Genomic DNA, 22,500 nt, shown 5'->3' with positions numbered 1-22,500 from the left:
GCTATTCTCTCTCTCTCTCTCTCTCTCTCTCTCTCTCTCTCTCTCTCTCTCTCTCTCTCTCTCTCTCTCTCTTTTGGAATGTTTGGTGACTGAAAAATCAGGACAGGCGTTAAACCCTAGATTGTTTTTGTTTCAGGCCAGAACATAGACTATTACATTTTGGATGGCAAAAGTTTCCAGCGGCATACTTCCCCAAAAAAAGTGAAATGGCCCATGACTAAAATAATTGGTAACTGGAATTCTCGTTTGAGAGGGAAAGGGTGTTTGTAAAACAGGTCTTATTTTAGGAATAAAGTAGAAAATTGCAGGTTTTATGACGAGACAGGGAAAAATGAGAGAGCGTATATGAATAATAATAGACTAATCATATATATATATATATATATATATATATATATATATATATATATATATATATATATATATATATATATATATGTATGTATGTATGTATGTATGTATGTATGTATATATATGTGTATATATATATGTATGTATATATGTGTGCATATATATATATATATATATATATATATATATATATATATATATATATATATATATATATATATATATATATATATATATTTATTTATTTATTTATTTGTGTATGTGTGAGCGCGCGCGCGCGTGTTTGTGTGCGTGTGTATTCTAACCCAGAGGGGTATCGCATTTCTATTTCCTAGCATGTTTTTACGGGTAGCGTTGCCAGTCCCACTCTTCTTTTCTCCACCCTAGCAGAAGCTGGTACCCGTTTACAGCTAGAAGGTTTTGTGTGTAATAGGCCTGGGGCAATCCACAGGCCTAGCAAACGTAAGCTTGATATCTAAACGTCAAACATATGTTGGATCTACAAAATTACCCTCTTTCTCATTCATTTCAACTCGCGTTCCGCGATAGAGCCAAGCAGCCTTGTCGGGGGAACTACAAGAGAGTCTAGTAGAATCCCTTAAGGGGCGAGGGGAAGGGGAGGACCTCGGGAGGCTAGTCACGTCATTGTATAGAGAAGCTGACATAAATACTAAGTAGGCAGGAATTCCTCTCTACAAAGATAATGGCTGGGTCTTAAGACACAGCCTCTGCCATGGAAATTCCTCTCTGACTGTTAATGGTAGGTTGGTGTTGGCGCAGAAGAATCAATAACTTGATACTTGTTCCGTTCAGGTACTTGAAGCTGATAACCTTTTTTTTTAGTGAATATGTTATTAATCAAGTAAAAGAATATGTCCCTCAAGGTACGAAATTTTTCACGACTTCTGCTTGAAAGCTGAAATTAAATTCTCTCGCCTTGCAACTCAGACGACACGAATTCAATTCCAACTTGTGAGCTGGAATTCAGTTCTCTCATTTAATTGTCAGTTACAGCATAATATATATAACGTGAAAAATTTATTGTGATGACAAAGATTGTAATTTACCCATGGGAGTTCAAAATAAGAGGATTTACATACAAACAGTTAATGAGAAAACCGACACCCTCCCAGATTCATAGCAGAAGCAGATAGAAGAGGAAGCGGCGGTGGGTTCTCGAAGGATTTTTGACTGTTTCTGGCGCTTTAACTTGCTGGTCACATAGCGCCTCGACGTCAGCCCATCTGGGCTTCGCATGTTATATACTCGACTTGAGTTTCGCTGACTTTACTTTTATTAAGATTTCATGCTCTCAATCATAATATTTTTTGGAAAGAGACCGGGTTTCTGCCAGTCAAGAAGGATGTCGATCTGTGGTTGAGAAAATTGGTGTTTTCTGGTTGATCATCACGGAATTTTGTTATGTTGTGAATATTCCTTTTTTTGTATATAATCTCAGACTTTTTCTGCATTGCTTTCTTTTCAGAGGAGTGGCGTTAACTCTTTTCTTTTCTCTGAACTTGAGACCGTAATAAGTTTGTTAACTCTTATAGTATAATGAGATGGTGAAATGCTCTGGCGCGAAGTCTCTTGTAAACAATACTGAGTTACAATTAGGTCTGTAACTCAATAGAGTGAACGAAAGATAAACATATGTCCTTTTCCAGATTAATGATTAGAATAAACAGGTTAGTTTAGCATCTTGATTTTACAAAGGAATTTTATACATCATCTTGTTATACATGAATTAAACTGCTTAAATTTAGTACTAAAAGTGTTAAAAGAATTAACTTGAAAATCATAATTATATTTGTCGGAATTACACCATTTTATTCCTTTCGCGTTTATAAATTAAGACTAAAGCATATTAAACCTTAATACCTGTCGAGAAAAAGAAACATTCAAAAGATTGCACTACAGTTCAGTATATACTTACAGTATCGAGTAAAAGATGCCATATATCATTTAAAAAAACTCAACTGAGCATATTTAACTAATAGACAGTTTCGTCGTTCTAAAAACGTTTTAAAACATATTTCATTAACTTTGATGGATCCAAACTAAAAGACTCAGTTTAATGAACCTAATATAATAACTTTGTTCGCTATTGAAGGGATTAGTATTTGAGCACATATGTCTAGACAATATATTTCGTTTTTTCGTATTTTTTTAATGGTCGCTATTTTCCAATATTTCAAAAATTATTAATTGACACCCCATGGAAAAGAATGGAGGTATCGTTTAACGGAAGATTATTTATGAAAAGAATAAAATGGATTATTTCTGCAAACAACCGGTATACTTATGTAGCTTGTGTTGACACGTTCTGAAATGGATATTAAGAATAAAGAAATACGATCGAGAAAGTTGTAGCCAAAGCATCATGGTATCGGGGGATAAATTGCCGAGTAAGTGAAACGTGGCAAATCTTTACCGTAGAGTAAGTTGCCTTTTCCGATATTGCTATGGACAAAAAATTCGAAACAATGTCATTTTTTTGTCTATGTCATTATTGTCAGTCACAGTTTGCTGAACTTATGATAGGCATATATTTTGTGTGATATTCCATATACTCACTTTTTTATGGAATATTGGTTATACAGTTCTATTACAAATACTTTTGTAGTGTAACTATTTATGTATCGGTAAGCTTGAATTTTGTAGTGTAGATATTGGTTACTACAACAACCATCATTCATTCATTATCGGCATGTCCGGTAATAATATCTCCATCAGAACAATTAAGACTGTCAATATTAGGAAATAATAGCACAAGCGCTGCCATTAACTTCCGTTGTCCCAGCAAAAGTAAAGCACTAAAATGTGTAATATGTAAAACCTATTAAACGTTTTTTCTTTTTGTTGTGCGTCAAACTTGCTTTTAATTGCCAGAGCTTTATGAAATTCATATTCAAAGTATATTGCAGTTTGTATTCAAGCATCAATATTCTTATTTTTTGCTTTTACTTGCGTATTTGTCGTTATTATCAATACTGTTAGAGCGCCAGTGTTATTGATAATCTGTTAGAATAAATGTATGTACAAACCTTCCCCCTTTACTCCCTATAACGCATAAATACACAGACACTCAACAGCTGATAATAATAATATGCATTTAAAAACGTGATCGAAAACTTGCCGCCAGGGAACATTGGTGACGGAGGTAAATGGAAAAATAAGTGAAATGTGGCCGGGAAAACCCGTAGTCCTCCTAAACGTTTTCCTATATTGCTAACACCAGAAATTTAGGAAGCAATATGGCCTTTTTCCTGGGTTTCTTTGGTCTGCGTGATATTTACCATGGAATTCATCCAGGGGGGCAACGAGGGATTGTCCTGATACTTAAGTTCCTTTCCCTGGTACTTCTTTATTATGAGGGTCTATGATCTAAGTTGGTTTCATTATAGAATATAAACTCTTTAGAGGCGATTGCAATTTTTTACGTTCAGTTTATGTACCACCATTGATATTTAATTTATCGAAATTACTATAAGCTATACGAATGAATTTTGATTATAAGTATGCATGTACTCGACCACTTGATCTAAATTTATACATAAAGGACACATATCACCTTCATTGTTATCTCATTGTCAGCGATACTTCTTGCATTATCGGCCTCATTACTATTAAGGCTATCCACATCAGGATGAATTTGTACAATAAACATTTATGCCTTCTTTCCAGTTGCAAGCAAAAGCACAAATGCTTTGCTGTGTATAAAGTTATGTACTTCACGGACACAATGTGGTCTAACTACAATTACAGTACGGTATGATTTCAAGTGGTATCGGTGCAGTTTAATTCAGATTCACTTTACTGCAGATATCATCTCTCTCTCTCTCTCTCTCTCTCTCTCTCTCTCTCTCTCTCTCTCTCTCTCTCTCTCTCTCTCTCTCTCTCTCTAATTAAAGGGAATTTATAAGTAATCGCTCTTATCAATGAAGCCGAAGAACTGGTAGCGATCGCAAGAGATGATTAAAATCTATGGGCAATTTACTATCTCTATTTATCTGTATGTATCGCATGGGCTCACAAGCGCACTAATATTCTTTTCCCTCATATTGAATGAACACTAACATCAGGAATGAAATTCTTTACCTGAAATTCACCCCAAAGGCGTTATGAACCTGGAAAGACTATTTCAGGAAATAAGCAATTTTATAGTTCGGGGGAGTTTTTTTTATACAGATTCCAAGAACTTCGGCGAATTCGCACCGCTAAAGATATAACTTAGTGAGCTCGGCTTCCTACCATTCGTTCCCCCAAGTTCTTTCAAGTTCAAATTGCGGGCAGCTGGATCTTATTTTATCGGGAGTTTGAAAAATGGCCGTCATTGCATATTTCTGAACCAGGCGACGGGTCATTTAATATATATATATATATATATATATATATATATATATATATATATATATATATATATATGTATAAATATATATATTGTGTATACATACATACATACATACATACATACATACATACATACATACATACATATATTCATATACCAAAAAATAATGCTGTAATATCATGGATATTTTACCCAACAAAGTCCATTTTTAAACATAAATATGAAAGAGAAGCGAATAACTTGAAAGTCATTGAACAATGCAAATCGACACCATCTGGGTATGATATTAGCGCTAATATCCATTTCTGAAAGAAAATATACGATAGGGGAAAATGGTATTCTGACAGTGAAATGATGGTTATATTTTCGCGGCTTTGTTTTGACAGTGGCAGATTCGGCATGGGAATATACAGAATTTTGTTCATTTCAATTATCTTAAGTTTGACATTAGCTTTTTGTTATCAGTATTACAAGGGATATAGAAAAAAATCGCCGGTTTTGATTGCTGTATGAGTTATTTATATATTTCTTAGACATGGAGAAGGTACGTCCGTCAAGAAACATTGAGGCCAAAAGGTACTGACGTAGCAAGTGAAATAGGGATCTCACTCACCGTAAAGTTAAAAGCAATCGCATCTTTGCAAAAACGAACGTGAAATTCATTGATTATTATTTCTCATTGTCTATTTTCTGTACGATCTACCAGTCAGTTCTTTTAGAAAAATAAAATGAGTATTGGCTTAATGCAATTTGTATTTCAATCTGAACATGTTCAATTGAGTATTCAATTCGCAACATTTTTCCGGAAATCTCGCATTTTCATTTGGATGGACATTGAAGTGTAATAGACATTATTACCACGTTCGTTTATTGGGTTTCAGGTTTTCAGTTTTATTTGTTTTTTCACAAATTTTAATTTGTCTGTGGAAAGGGTAGTTACTGTCCTTCATATCAGTCCAGATTTAATGTTAGTACACGATATTATTATCAGTTAAAAACCCTCGAGATTGTCCCTCATAAAATATTGACGTCATCGCATCATATCGCTTCAGTTCAGTCGGTAAAATGGAAAAGAAGTTGTAGTCTATAAAAAGAACTTGATTCATAAATATTATATTACTTTTCATAAAGTTTCTCAGTTTGCTGCGTTATCACTGTTTAATGAGATTTTGATTTTTGTTCGTATAATATTTTTTGTGTTGAATACTTTTTCTTAATAATGTGAACCGAAAATTTCAGGGCCAATCTCAGTCTCTATTTAGATATTTCGTATGGTAAAATGCGTATATATGTATGTATGTATGTATATATATATATATATATATATATATATATATATATATATATATATATATATATATATATATATATATATATATATGCATATATATAAACTCAGTCCCTTGGCGGTATTTACGTGTATTAATATGCATCTCTCTCGCAATTTTCGTTTTTTATTATCAAAAATTTAATTTCCATCGGAGAGGAGAGAGCACTGGAAGCCTTTTATCTTCATTTATTAATTTCAGAAGAGCACTGGTGAAGCTTTCGTCAAAGGGTCTGACGAATAAAATCGATGAAGGGCAAACGGATGGAGGAATTCTTAATAATCTGATGTCATATTGAACGGTCTTCATCAATTTGTGCACTATTGAAGATATATATATATATATATATATATATATATATATATATATATATATATATATATATATATATATATATTATATATATATATATATATATATATATATATATATATATATATATATATATATATATATATATATATATATATTCGTTATTAATGAGTTATTTTATGCTTGATATTTGCAAGTATAAACACTTCATTCTTAAAACTGACAGATTAGTATGCACACACACATATATGTGTGCGTGTGTGTATGTATACTAGTCTGTCAGTTTTACGAATGAAGTGTTTATACTTGCAAATATCAAGCATAAAATAACCCATTAATAGCGAACCGAAGGGATATTGTTTATTTCATATTTCCCTACCAAGACTAGAATTCGAATTTGTGTCTTTTGGAGCTAGAAGTAGGATAACCGTGACATTCAACTACAAGATATGCATATGTGTATATGTATACGTATGTGTATATATATATATATATATGTATGTATATATATATATATATATATATATATATATATATATATATATATATATATATATATATATATATATATATATATATATATATATATATATATATATATATATATATATATATATATATTATATTATATATATATATATGAATGTATAGTAATGTTTGGTCGAATGTATTGCAATCTAAAAGTAAAATTTAGGATAGCCATGCGCATGTTCCTCCAATAAGCACCGTTTAAAAAACAACTGAAATATTGATGCGAAAATTGTGAATATAATATGTGACAAATGTTTTTCTGAATTTCATTTCCAGCGCTGAATGTCTATAAGATATAGGGAAGAAGTCCATTAAATTCCCATATCATCTTATAAGAAAGATGTACATTTTCACTGAAATTGGGTTTATATTATGGAAATGCTGTACTGATAAATTCAAGAGTTCAACTTGATATTATTTGCCCTCAGACTCAAAATGCATACTTTCTTAAGTAAATTTACTAGGCACAGAATCCACCGAGCATAGATTGCTGTTTACTGTAAACTGTTTGCTAGTTAATAGGATATATCTGAAGGGTTAATAATAATGGAATTTATTACTAACCCTTGGAAGTATAATTTCTCTTGGCAGTTTTACAGTATTTATTTGCATAGTATCTTTCATGTTATTTTATACACCAAGCTGTTTCATAACGTCTCTAAATCCCTCCCCAAACCTTGATCCCGCTGCACTGTTATTCAGGGGAAGATGAATTATCCGAAAACTTTGCTCTTCTTTCAAATCGGCAAAAGTTTATCGTTTTTTTTTTCTTTTTTGCTTTATATTGGGAAGTGAGAGACAACTTGCCAAAACTCATTCATTAACGAAGAGAAATATCTCAGACTTTTTTACGAGATAATTTTTAATCAAAAGCAAAGTTTTGTAAGTTATCACTAAATAAATAAACGAATATATAAATAAGGAAATAAATATATAACAAGGAAAGTACAAGGAAATAAATATATAACAAAGAAAGTACATTAATGAATAATGAAATATGTGAATAAGTAAATACATTAATGATAAAGAGTATAGCAAATAACAAATAGTGTTAAAAATTTGACTTGTATAGTTATTGACTTTTAACTGACAGAGATGGGTTTATTGTATACTCTTTCGAGTAAGGAAATGTAAGTATAGATCGCTTTACTTATTATGAAGACATAATTGCCCTCCAAATATTAACAATTATGTGGATTAATGTAGGAAATGGATTTATCTTAGAAAAATCTGTAAAGTTCTAAGCAGTTGCTAATAAGCAAAAGTGCCCTAGACATAGATAAACACACACACACCCACATATATACAGTATGTATATCAACCCATTAATTCTACGCTCATTTTGTATGAGCAAAAAAATACATAGCGAAAATTGTTAATTTTTTTTTTTATTTTCTGCTGCTCTTAAACATTATTTTGTTTTCATCCAAGATTTACAAACATAATCGTGACAGACACAGCAGTAATATCTTTGCGATTCAGCAGTTTAATTTCACACGGCTCTGTTCCAAGCGCGCAAGCACATACACACACATACACACACGCACACACGCACATATGCACATGCGTGTGTAGTCCCTGTATATATACAGTATGAATATTCACCCATACTTGCGTGTTTAACGACATTAATTTACAAGAAATATAATTTTATAGGTCCACTGGTGTCATGATGAATTCGTTTTCATGCGGTTGTTGTTTATAATTTGCGTGCATGACGTGCGGGGTTTGTATAAGTTATTGTGTAGTAAATCATTTGTGATCAATAAGTAAGAGGTGGAAGGCGCACACGTCCATCTGCTACCGAAGCGACACCCAGCTATGGTATTCCGAACAGAGTCTCTCTAGTTGTCGTTTGTGGCACAGGCACTCACACGGTCTCTCTCTCTCTCTCTCTCTCTCTCTCTCTCTCTCTCTCTCTCTCTCTCTCTCTCTCTCTCTTTCAAAATCTGTTTCTATTTTATTTGGTATTTTTAACGTGTAAAACATCTGCATTATTTGGTCACTTTTCTCTACTCTCTCTCTCTCTCTCTCTCTCTCTCTCTCTCTCTCTCTCTCTCTCTCTCTCTCTCTTCTCTCTCGTGTTTTCCTTCCAGATTACGCATTGTTTTGGTTTCCCGTTTTTAGTGAACGATGGGCAGGCTTCTATGCTTTCGTGTATTTTCTCCACTATATTTATTATATATTCTGTTTCAACACCAACTCTTTTACCATTTCACGAATTTTCATCTAATCTGCGCACACCGCCTCGCAAAACTATCTTCACTTTCCTTTCCATTATACTTTGTCACTTTTAGCCGAGTATGAATCATGTACGACACTGCTGGCATAAACTTTTTCACTTTTTCCCACTTAAGTTTTTCGCCTTAAAAGTTCGTCCCTTTCCAAACTTGGGCGAAATAAGAAAGCGCAACCTGAAATAGCCTTGTTTCTGCTCCTACTTTTCCGGGACTTGGGGATCCTAAAAATATCCAGGGGCGTCTTAATTCGGAAATCAACCCCCTGTAATAATACGTGCGCGGAGGCGCACATCGACCGACAAGACCTCCTCTTGCGAAGCGTTCTGGCCCCTGACTGCCAACGGACTCCAGGTCGTTTCTCTGGTTGACCCGCCCTTCCCCTTCCCAACGCTCCTTTCGGCAAGAAGAAGAAGAAGACAAAGAAAGGCGACGACGAAGAAGAAGAAGACGAAGAAGAAGAAGACGAAGAGGGAGTGTGGCGAAAAAGGCGAAAGAAAGAAATGAAGAGAAGAAAAAAGAGGGCTTTTGAGTTTAGGATTCAGCCACGTTTCTACCTCTCAGATGAGAAGCTCCGTTGAAAGTGAATTATTTGGTCTTTTTATATCGCCTTTTTCTCCCTGGTTTTATATTTTGAGCAAGTGGCTGATAACGTGTGAAGGAGAAGTCTTTCGCTTCTTAAGAAGCCTGCTGCTAACGGCGTCTCCTTTTTCTCGTTCTATTTTGAGGTCTTTCTTCGAAGTCTTCCTTCCATTTTTCTTCAAATTGGGTTGAAACAGGCTTCGATTTTTCCAGAGTTTTTTTTTCTGCCGTCCCTGATGACACTTTCCTTCAAATTGGGATGAAACAGGCTTTGATTTTTCCCTGAGTTTTTGCTTTCCCAGATGTCACTTCCCGTACCTGCAGATGCATTCCTCGTGTTCTTAGCTCGAAGCAATCTTGAAACGCCGTGCAATCTAGCTTTAGTGTTCGTATTTATATGTCTCTTTACGTACGTATAGTGTTTGTTGATTTTATATTAACTGATATGAGTTATTGTTGGCTCAATTTGTATCTGTTTGGTATTTGGGAATTATATTCTGCCTAAACTTGCTTTCCTAGTTAATGGATTCTTAAGCTCATTCCATAAGAATGTTCGCTTAATTTTAATCACATCAATAATTCACTCCTATAGATCATGACTCAACAACATCCTCAGCATGTCCTCTTTTCTTATTCAACGTGTTATTCGGACTCAATAAACCGATGCAAATCACACACGCGGCGCAACATCTAACTTCGGACTTGACCTTCATCACAGGAGTGCCACCCAGGCAAATACGTGCGTGCGCGCATGCCCACACGTCAACAAACACTCATACATGCAAACACAGGAGAAACATCCTTTAGAATAAAAACCAAAACTGAAGAGCAAACACGAGCAACGACGAACAATAGACGATAAAAACTGCCTTCTCTACGGGAATCAAACTCGGCCACTTTTTCCCAGTTGAAGAGAATGTTAGATGAGGTAGAGGTGGACAAAAGAGATGGAAAATGGTGACGGGGAGTCATAGCAGAGTGGATAGGGAAGAGGGAGAAGGGGGAAAATTGGAGGGGGAATGGGAAGGGCCACTCAGAAAGGGGTTAGGGGGGGCGAATAAGGAAGGATGGAATGATATCATCCTGATTCCTTCTGTTCACATGTTACCTTGTTAAATGCAGCCCACACGCAATCCTACTAACGATCCAGGGGTTTCTTTACATTTTTGCCCCCCTCCTCCCTCCCTCCTTCCTGTCCCCCACCACCGCTCCCCACCCCGTTTTATCATTTCACAACCCTCCATCGTAAGCCCTACCCCCCTCCCAACATTCTGACCCCATAATCTCCCTCGTCTGTGTCTTACCTTGTTTGCTAGCGACATGCAATACCTATATTTCAGCTTCTCGCAAAATTCAAAGTTAGAATGATTTTTTCCTCTCTCTCTCTCTCTCTCTCTCTCTCTCTCTCTCTCTCTCTCTCTCTCTCTCTCTCTCTCTCTCTCTCTCCTGTCTTCTTTCTTGATTCCATCTATTCAGGAGGGGTTCCCAGTATCTTCCTAATTCTTTTTTTTTTTGTTTTATATTCGGTATCTTCCCCAATTTTCCTTCTCCAGTGATGTTGTAATATAAATAAGCGGGGATATTAAGCCTGAATATTTCTGATATAATATGTCCATAACGAACGATTGCGAAGACGAGAGGCATATATATACATATATATAATATATATATGTATATATACATACATATACGCATACATACATAAATACATATATACATATATAAATATATATATTATATATATTATAATATATATATATATATATATATATATATATATATATATATATATATATATATATATATATATATATATATATATATATATATATATATATATTTACATGTATACTTATATGTATATATGTGTGTGTGTGTGTAAAGATTTATCCTTTGTGAAAATGGAAAGATGAAATATATACAAACATATTTGCATGAAAACCGTTAACTTAGAGAAGTACAATGAATAAAATGCAATAGAGAGAGAGAGAGAGAGAGAGAGAGAGAGAGAGAGAGAGAGAGAGAGAGAGCTTTGCATTAAAATTCACTCCTCAATCTTTCATCCGCTTCCATCACAAATTATATTCGAGCCTGGAGCTTTTATGTTTCCTTAATGTCACAGAAACGTCATGACGTGACTACACTTCAATAACAACATCCGAAATTGTAAAGAGAGAGAGAGAGAGAGAGAGAGAGAGAGAGAGAGAGAGAGAGAGAGAGAGAGAGAGAGAGAGAGAGAGAGAGAGAGAGATTCCAATATCTGACAGTGTCTGACCAAAATGCACAAATTCCCTTTGGCTGTTCAGTGTTATATAGACGAATTGGATTCACATTGCAGTGCCTCTTCGACCTAAAAATGAGAGAGAGAGAGAGAGAGAGAGAGAGAGAGAGAGAGAGAGAGAGAGAGAGAGAGAGAGAGAGAGAGAGAGAATGGAGGGGCAGTTCGTGTGAAATACGATCTGATTAACAAGTCATGAAGGAACTGCTTTTTATCCTTCATTTTGATTTATGAATCCACTATCTGCCGTTATGTTTTTTCTTATTTTGATAATATCAGCAATTAATCTTCTTTTTTTCTTTTTTCTTATCATTATTAACTACACAAAATTACTATTTATTATGCATTTTCCGCATTGCACGTAAATCCCAGTATATTCCGGAAGGCTCACAAAATATCTCATGAATATTAATCATTCTCTCTCTCTCTCTCTCTCTCTCTCTCTCTCTCTCTCTCTCTCTCTCTCTCTCTCTCTCTCTCTCTCGTGTTATTTACCCAAAAACGACCAACTCATAACAACATGTGACATCGAAACGAAAGTTTCCATGCCATGTTTGGAAACAAAATCTTTTTGATCAACTCAGGCCAAGTCAATCCATGACGTCTGCTCGTGTATCCGTTTCCGTGATCGCCGGCTGCCTGACATTGAGGATTATACATCATACAGCATTCGAATACACATTTCTCAAGCATGATTCCTCATGACATCATCAAGAGCTACGGAATAACGATTTCATCGCGTATGTTTTCAAGGTAAAGGCTGTGTTAAGTATATGTCGTTTGTTTGTGACGGAATGTGAGGGATGATGCTAAGTTGTTATTGGGTGTTATCGTTTTTAGGAATGTGGGAATTATTACAACCGATTCCGGTCTGGGCAAGATGGTTACATTGGCTTGAACGTCACTTTGACTATACTGAATATGCAAGATCCCTTATATATTGCATATATATATATATATATATATATATATATATATATATATATATATATATATACATATATATATATATATATATATATATATATATATATATATATATATATATATTTAAATATATGATCATATATATATATATATATATATATATATATATATATATATATATATATATATATATATATATATATATATATATATACACACACATATGTATATATATATATATGTATGTATGTCTGTGTGTATTCAGAATCATTACAAAACGAAATCATGATTAAGATAAGTTTCAAATTTCATGGTCACTTCCCGAGTAATGTCAGGGTAATCTTGACTACGCTAGGAAGCTATTGATCTAGGAAAATATCCGGTATTCGACACTCATTTTCTTCCGTTCTCATATCGCCATAAAACTGCCATTATATCTTTTCTGCATCAGAAAAACCGAAAATAGCGATTGAAAGTATTTGTTTCTTTTCAAAATTCAGAATACCAGAGTAATTTTGGGAATAATTAACAGTTAATCCTTGGGTTTTTTATTATTAATAATAATAATAATAATAATAATAATAATAATAATAATAATAATAATAATAATAATAATGTATGGCGAGCAACACCAGAAACAGTGATAGGAATAATAATGACGATGATAGCTTTGGCGATAGTTAATAAAGAAATTGATGTTTTAGTTTACCTGGATATTAAAACAACAATACCAATAATAAATAAATATAATATTATAAATATAGACACTGACCATAACATAACACCAATACAGGTATTGTACCATAAATAGGATGATATTAGCTATACTTTTCTGAATTTTGCTTCTACTCTCCCACAGACCCCACAGAGTCTGTGTGAGTTGAAACAAAGACTATATGAACTTTGACCTGGCATATGACTCGGGTCACAGTCATGGCCGTGTTGCATGAATAATATTTGCTCTTATGCACGACTATATCCCACGCAATGCCAAGGCCCGGAAAAATCCTTTATTATTCGTCTCGAAGATATTTCAATATGCATTCACTATTACGCGCGCGCGCAGACACACACACAGACACATTATATATATATATATATATATATATATATATATATATATATATATATATATATATATACATACGAGTATATATATATAATGTATGTATATACATATATGTATGTATATATACACATATACAGTATATATATATATATATATATATATATATATATATATATATATATATATATATATATATATATATATATATATATTATATATATATGAGTATATGTATATATATAACTATATATATAGTTATATATATACATAAATATATGTAAATATATATGTACACACACACACACATATATATATATATATATATATATATATATATATATATATATATATATATATATATATATATATGTGTGTGTGTGTGTGTGTGTGTGTGTGTGTGTGTGTGTGTGTGTTGTGTTTGTATACGGCTACATAAATGAGGAGGAATTCCTGTTTACTCTCTCTCAGGCATCAACAAACATTGTTTGACCTATTTGTTTCCCTCTATTATACTGAAGAGAAAAGAATGTCATTCCGACGTCAATAAAAAATCGAACTCTTCTTTCAGTTGGAGTTGGTATTTCTATGCTCTGTATATTCAGGTCAAGCTGTAGGCATGGGGACCCACAGTAAATATTCATCGAGAGAGAGAGAGAGAGAGAGAGAGAGAGAGAGAGAGAGAGAGAGAGAGAGAGAGAGAGAGAGAGAGAGACTTAATATTTCGTTTCTATTTTAAGTTAGGAAGATTAAAACATAATTTCTGTAGAACTTTGCCGTTCAATTTTTCCAGTTTCTCTGTAAAAATAAATTTGTTTGAATATTTTGTTCATATGTAAGATCTCCCTTCCAAGCCTCACTTCCACATAGGAAAAGAGTCTCAGCTATCTACAAATTATTGAATTTTGTGTTGTGGTCTTTCACCAGTTGTTGTAAACTTAAGTGATTTTCCATAATAACAATATTATCTGTACAAAGCAGGCCTTCCTCCTTCCATTCAGACACTGGCAGTTATTGTATAATCTTTATGCTATCACATCACGTACATGTGCATACATAACGCGTCCTTATTTATATACTGGTCTATAGATTGCTCTTTGCAGTTACTTAAGATTATACTCAGCAGGCTAACTAACTCACGGAGACTCAGTCCATATAGAACTTTATCGACCTTACAATATATGCCTTCTCGACCATACAATATATGCCTTCTCTTGGCACACATTTACCACACAAGATTATCCTGCTGTGGCTGAAGACATCTCGCACAACTGTTTCATAACAAAGACTTGTCCTTTGCAGCATTTTCCTCCCAAAAGGAAAACAGTCAGTAGTCTATCATCGACTTTTATACGTTTTACTTTCTGAATCATAACCTATTTATTCCCATTTTAAAGAAATGCCATATAGCACATTAACTATATATATTATGCTGATAATTCAGCCTATCCATCAACTAGGATGGGTTAATATTAATCCTTTCGTTTCTCTCTCTCTCTCTCTCTCCCTTGTATTAACCATCACTATATACTGAATGATTAAGTTACCTGTCTAAATGTTTGGCGTGCTATCGATCTGCATGTTTATATGTTTGTTTTTCCGTGGGTTCTCTCTCTCTCTCTCTCTCTCTCTCTCTCTCTCTCTCTCTCTCTCTCTCTCTCTCTCTCTCTCTCTCTCTCTCTCCTTTAACTCATTCAAGTTTTCCTTTCACGTGCAAACATCCGTTTCTTATCCTACCCGTATTTTCTGCCTTTTTATATGTTTACTATTCCCTAGTGACTATGCTTCAGGATTGGTTTTTCTGTCCCAAAGTATAAGGCCCACCCCGGAATGTCAATTAATTATCCGTTTTCTTTGACGGTACGTCCAGCATTATAAAAGAAAATGGGAATTTTGGTTCAAAGATCTGCAAGCGTTTATTTTTACTTTTGTGACCGCACACAAAATGTATTTTGACTAAGCGGATTACACGCACTGTATTTTCTGCGATTGTTTTTTTTATTTGGTTAAAGTAGAGAGAGAGAGAGAGAGAGAGAGAGAGAGAGAGAGAGAGAGAGAGAGAGAGAGAGAGAGAGAGAGGGAGGGCAACTTTGATGCTGTAAGGCACATTCGTTACTACGTAAAAAGCCTTTGACCTTTTCTTTTTGGTCGAAATACAAAAAAGCTTCAAAAGTATGATTGGATCGTGATGCCCTTCCTTATTTCTTTGTTTGAGTAACAAATTGAGTCTCTCTCTCTCTCTCTCTCTCTCTCTCTCTCTCTCTCTCACACACACACACACACACACACACACACACACACACACACACAGCGATAACATCCCTCGGTCAATCTAGAAACATGTTTACGGATGTATCAGAGTGTCCTGAATTTTATATCTAAAAAAAGTTGAAGAGAATATCATAAGATAAATAGGTCACAAAATATTCAGTCCTATCGCGACCACGCCCATAGGAGGTAAACGACGTAGTAATTTAGAGCAGCAATTAAGCAAAATTTTCGCTCAATTTTCCGTGATCATTCTATTCTTCTATTTTTCATAAACCATCTCGCTTAAATCGGGTCCTACTTCTTTTCCTCGTTTTCATGAGGTCTGGATGAGATAAACTGATTAGGTTAAATGTTTATTCATTGCCTTTGGAAAAAAACCCACAGCTTTTTATTTTATACATTAGGAAGTTAAGTTTACCTATATAAGTAGGTGTTGCTTTATTACACTTCATTATCACTATTGTGAAGTCTTCATTCTCGTATTCATTATTATTTTCGTCTATACTGTATATATATAATACACACACACACACACACACACACACACACACATATATATATATATATATATATATATATATATATATATATATATATATATATATATATATACATACACACACACACACACACATATATATATATATATATATATATATATATATATATATATATATATATATATATATATATATATATATATATATATATGAAATCACTACATATGGTCCATCGGAGAATGTACATGAATCAACTTCATTGTATGTTTTGCATTTTCTCATTGTCTCTTATTGTTTACAGTCAAAGCATTTTTAAAGGATTTATTACATTCGGAAACAAAATCCATATTGAACTACATCAAAACATCTGAAAAATAAAATGTATTGTGAAAGGGTGAACACACAACAGACCTTCCAACCGACGGCACTGTAATTGGACTGCAACATAAAAACGTCTATATTCTTTATAATATAAAGAATTTAAGTTAATAAATATGATAGCCGAATTTTTAGCTTAAATCCAGTTCATATGAAAGACTCGAATCGTTTAATCTTTTTAATCTTTGAAGTCTTTTGTGGAAATTAATCAAGCCTTAGCTTTTTTTCTTTCTATTGAAATTGCAGTCTGTATAATACCTTTCTATATTTAGTTGATCAGTTGTTATTTATTTGTAATTTTCATGTGAATTTTACAGTAATTATCTCCTTGTTTTCCCTGTTTTTTTTTTTTTTTTTTTTGCATAACGGTTGGGGCTGGTTAGCTTGACTTAGATGACATTAGGAATCCACGGGCTCTTGCTTAGTGATGGCCCATAAATAAAGGGGGTAAAGTATTAAAGGGCATATTAGGTGATATGTTTTGAAACTCGGGACTCTTGCAGTCTACCGAGATTGACTTAGAGGAACTCTGTTATGCATAAGCTACCCTATCATCAGAGGAATTCTGATATGTATAAGCTACCCTATCATCAGAGGAATTCTATTATGTATAAGCTACCCTATCATCAGAGGAATTCTGATATGTATAAGCTACCCTATCATCAGAGGAATTCTATTATGTATAAGCTACCCTATCATCAGAGGAATTCTGTTATGTATAAGCTACCCTATCATCAGAGGAATTCTGATATGTATAAGCTACCCTATCATCAGAGGAATTCTGATATGTATAAGCTACCCTATCATCAGAGGAATTCTGATATGTATAAGCTACCCTATCAACAGAGGAATTCTGATATGTATAAGCTACCCTATCATCAGAGGAATTCTGATATGTATAAGCTACCCTATCAACAGAGGAATTCTGATATGTATAAGCTACCCTATCATCAGAGGAATTCTGTTATGTATAAGCTACCCTATCATCAGAGGAATTCTGATATGTATAAGCTACCCTATCATCAGAGGAATTTGATATGTATAAGCTACCCTATCATCAGAGGAATTCTGATATGTATAAGCTACCCTATCATCAGAGGAATTCTGATATGTATAAGCTACCCTATCATCAGAGGAATTCTATTATCTGATATAAGCTACCCTATCATCAGAGGAATTCTGTTATGTATAAGCTACCCTATCATCAGAGGAACCCTATCATTCATGTACCCTATCATCTGTTATGTATAAGCTACCCTATCATCAGAGGAATTCTATTATGTATAAGCTACCCTATAATCAGAGGAATTCTATTATGTATAAGCTACCCTATCATCAGAGGAATTCTATTATGTATAAGCTACCCCATTATCAGAGGAATTCTATTATGTGTAAACTACCCTGTTTTCAGAGGAATTCTATTATGTGTAAGCTACCCCATCATCAGAGGAATTCTGATATGTAAAAGCTACCCTGTCATCAGAGGAATTCTGTTATATATAAGCTATCTTATCATCAGAGGAATTCTGTTATATATAAACTACCTTATCATCAGAGGAATTCTGTTATATATAATCTACCTTATCATCAGAGGAATTCTGTTATGTATAAACTATTCTGTCATCTTCATTTCGACCTTGGGTTTTTGGAACGAAAATATGCACACAACAACAAGAACAACAAGAACAGCAACGACAACAACAACAACAACAACAATAATAATAATAATAATAATAATAATAATAATAATAATAATAATAATAATAATAATAATAATAATAATAATAATAATATTCAAAAGATTTTTGGTCGGCAACCATCTACCTTTGTGCGTTCTGATACAATTATCAAAGAGAACTAAAATTGTAAAGAAAAAATGCGTGTATTTGCCCAATTAGTTTGCTTTCAGTTATCAAAGCATAAATCGTAAAGAATAGCCTACTTCCATTCCTTGGCAATATCGATTTTAAATCAAGGAGCGAAGTTACTGAACGAATTTACTTATGTATTATTTATTGCTCCACCTTCAAGGATTTTTAACCATTTCCCGTTCAGTTATTTTTCGTTAATGTTTTAGATGGTTCCAGAAATGAGGACCTTTGGAGAATCCCTTTTATATTCAGAAAATTATTATTATTATTATTATTATTATTATTATTATTATTATTATTATTATTATTATTATTATTATTATTATTATTATTATTACTCAGATGGATTCGTAAAATTATAATTACAGTTTGATGATTATTGAAAACTTTTGTCTATGTATGTGTGTGTGTGTGTCTGTCTCACACTCACACACACACAAAACCAGAAATTATAAAATATTTTCATAAATGCGTCAAATGAAGCCTTCCATATGATCTACAGTACACCGATCTCTCTCTCTCTCTCTCTCTCTCTCTCTCTCTCTCTCTCTCTCTCTCTCTCTCTCTCCTCAGCAATTTCGGAACTGGAACACTAAAAATGTAGAAAACTTTCATGGCTTCAGTATGAAATAAAAGCTGTAGCAGCAAGATATATAGGCACTGTGTTTTGGCTGTTCGAAAATAAATACGAGGGCCATAAAATCGGTAGAGAGAGAGAGAGAGAGAGAGAGAGAGAGAGAGAGAGAGAGAGAGAGAGAGAGAGAGAGAAGGGGGTTAGCAAATAAACAAGAGGCAGTCGCTATATTTGCTGTTCCGAAAAAAAAAAACAATCGGAGGTATAAAATCGAAAGAGAGAGAGAGAGAGAGAGAGAGAGAGAGAGAGAGAGAGAGAGAGAGAGAGACAGCGACGTTATTGTGTTAGTGTTTACTTTATTTACAGAGAATGGGTAAAACTCCGTTTTCTTTGTAGATGCCTACCGCTAACCTGACGAATACTGTAGCAACCTGCCGGTAAAACAACATTGCAGGACGAGACACAAGTGGTCTATATGTTATTTTTATTTACCGAAATCTTACTTTTTTCACCATTTGACCATCACTAATGTTTTATTGTGAGGGATTAGGGAATTTTGAACATTGACGTTGCCCGCTAATGGTACTTTTTCCCAGAATGAAAATACATATTGATATTTAATATTTTTCCCCCAAGGAAATCGAACATTTACATTGAGGTGGTAAAAAACATATAAGCTCCCAAAAGTATGTTAACATTCATTTCATAGAAGACTGCTATTTGAAACGTTTGAGGTAATAGATTCAAAATGACGGAAAAATTAACATCAACATTATTTCACCGAGAGAATATAATTTCTAAATGTTTAACACACACAAACGCAAAAAGCCTTTGTACCCCGTAGAAGTGTACGCAATACACGAAAGCGCTTACCTTGTCTTTAATTTTCATTTTTCATGTGGTTGTCTACGTATACATTTGTCACGTGCAGTTTGGTGACTTATTGCTGATGGACATTAATTTTCATTAGACAGTGAATGAGCATTGATTCTCGACATGTCTGTGCAATTACGGCAGAAATGGTTTAAACGTTTTTGTTCTGAAGATTAGGTGTATGAAAAAAATAAAATAAAGTGGAAAGTATCCCAGCCTAATAATCGGGTATGATACTGAAATAATGGTTTTTTGATGAATCTTGAGAGTATCTACAACTATCTATGTGACGGTTTATCTTTATCTAAATGTTATTTATTTGCTGTTTTATTCAAAGCCTTTTGAATTTCCCGCATGTTGTCATTCTGGTGGAAGTATGCTTTCAAAGCAGTAGTATTTTATGACTGTTCTTAGTAAATGGTCTTACATTTTAAATACTACTACTACTACTACTACTACTACTACTACTACTACTACTACTACTACTACTAATAATAATAATAATAATAATAATAATAATAATAATAATAATAATAATAATAATAATGGAAAGAGAAACCCACAGGATTCCTGTGTATAACTTGTTTACTTGTAAATATTTACACATTACTTGAATCTCGAATACTTTCAGGTCCTAACTGTGACCCTTTTTCAAGAGATGTGAAGGTGGTCAGGCTGGTTCAAGGCCCAGCAATCTTCTAGAACTTCTTCTCCCTGTGCTGTCATTTATATGAAGGTTGTCCTGGTTTCCATTCTCTTGAGAGTTGTTAATGTCAAGAGAATGGAAACCAGGACAGCCATCATGTAAATGACAGCACAGGGAGAAGAAGTTCCAGAAGATTGCTGAGAGTTGAACCAGCCTGACCACCTTCACATCTCTTGAAAAAGGTCACAGTCAGGACCTGAAAGTACTCGAGATTCAAGTAATATGTAAATATTTACAAGTAAACAAGTTACACACAGGAATCCTGTGGGTTTCTCTTTCCATCTTCAGAAGAAAACTGAAAAGTTTTTGTTTGGTTAATAATAATAATAATAATAATAATAATAATAATAATAATAATAATAATAATAATAATAATAATAATAATAATAATAATAATAATAATAGTAAAGCCTGATTTCATAGGTTTGGACGATTTTCTTTATTGTTCCGAACATTTCATCTCTCTCATCTTACTCACATCTGGACAAACTTCTGAAATCTAGAATGACTTCAATGACTGTTCTTGACATTTCGAAGAATTCTGACAGGATCTTGCACAAGGACCTGTTAGCCCAATTCTTTGTTTGCGTCTTCAGTCCTTTGACTAGAAATTCAATTTTCTTTAGTTTTTCTTTAATAAAGTTATACTTCTATTTTAATTTAGGTATGTAAATAAGCAGAGTACGTCATCAGATTAAATTTCATTCTCTCATTGACCATTTTTTGCCCTCTCCAAATGAGTTAATTTATCCCCACACACCCATTTAAAGATAACTCTATTTTCTATCATATATATATATATATATATATATATATATATATATATATATATATATATATTATTTTTGATATTTGATTAAGGTTATTCCCATTTAGCATAATATTGTAACTGACTATTAATGTGACCTAAGTAATTTCGGATTGGGGCCAGCGATATTTGCGTGTTATTTAATGCTGCCAAAGCAAACTGTTATGAGGTCATCCTATAATCCTTTGTATTTCCCAGTAATGTCCGAGAATTAAGTGATTCATCCCTTCCCACGTATCAGTATTTCAATTTGGACGTAATAACAACACAGGAAAAATTATATATATATATATATATATATATATATATATATTTATATTTATATTTATATTTATATTTATAAATATGTATACACACACACACACACACACACACACACACACATATATATATATATATATATATATATATATATATATATATATATATATATATGTCTCTGTGTGTGAACTAGTTCATATACTATAATTGCTTAGTACATTATTTTGATTTACTACGTCTTGGAATAATGCAGTAATTTACCCATTCCTATTCCAAATACACATCCAAAATG

At 33.3% G+C, this 22,500-nt stretch overlaps 1 protein-coding gene and 1 long non-coding RNA gene across 17 annotated transcripts in view; one reads left to right on the top strand and one right to left on the bottom strand.

Annotated features, from left to right (window-relative positions):
* LOC136849199 (band 7 protein AGAP004871-like) overlaps positions 1-22,500 on the bottom strand; it is a 408,970-nt gene that overhangs the window by 136,914 nt on the left and 249,556 nt on the right. For 11 of the 16 annotated variants that reach the window (XM_067122334.1, XM_067122330.1, XM_067122331.1 and 8 more), the window contains exon 1: positions 9,318-9,447. The exons of 4 other annotated variants lie outside the window; for them this stretch is intronic. The gene's annotated coding sequence lies outside the window, so the exon portion shown is untranslated. Of the gene's footprint in view, positions 1-9,317; positions 9,449-22,500 lie in introns of those variants that run through there. One more of the 16 variants, XM_067122342.1, reaches the window with a different exon arrangement.
* LOC136849200 (uncharacterized) overlaps positions 1-22,500 on the top strand; it is a 353,201-nt gene that overhangs the window by 147,773 nt on the left and 182,928 nt on the right. The window lies entirely within an intron of this gene.

This window comes from Macrobrachium rosenbergii, chromosome 20 (assembly GCF_040412425.1).
Source record: "Macrobrachium rosenbergii isolate ZJJX-2024 chromosome 20, ASM4041242v1, whole genome shotgun sequence".
Classification (NCBI taxonomy): Eukaryota; Metazoa; Arthropoda; class Malacostraca; order Decapoda; family Palaemonidae; genus Macrobrachium; species Macrobrachium rosenbergii.
Note: the sequence above shows the minus strand (reverse complement) of the source record. Positions and strands in the feature narration are given on the sequence as shown.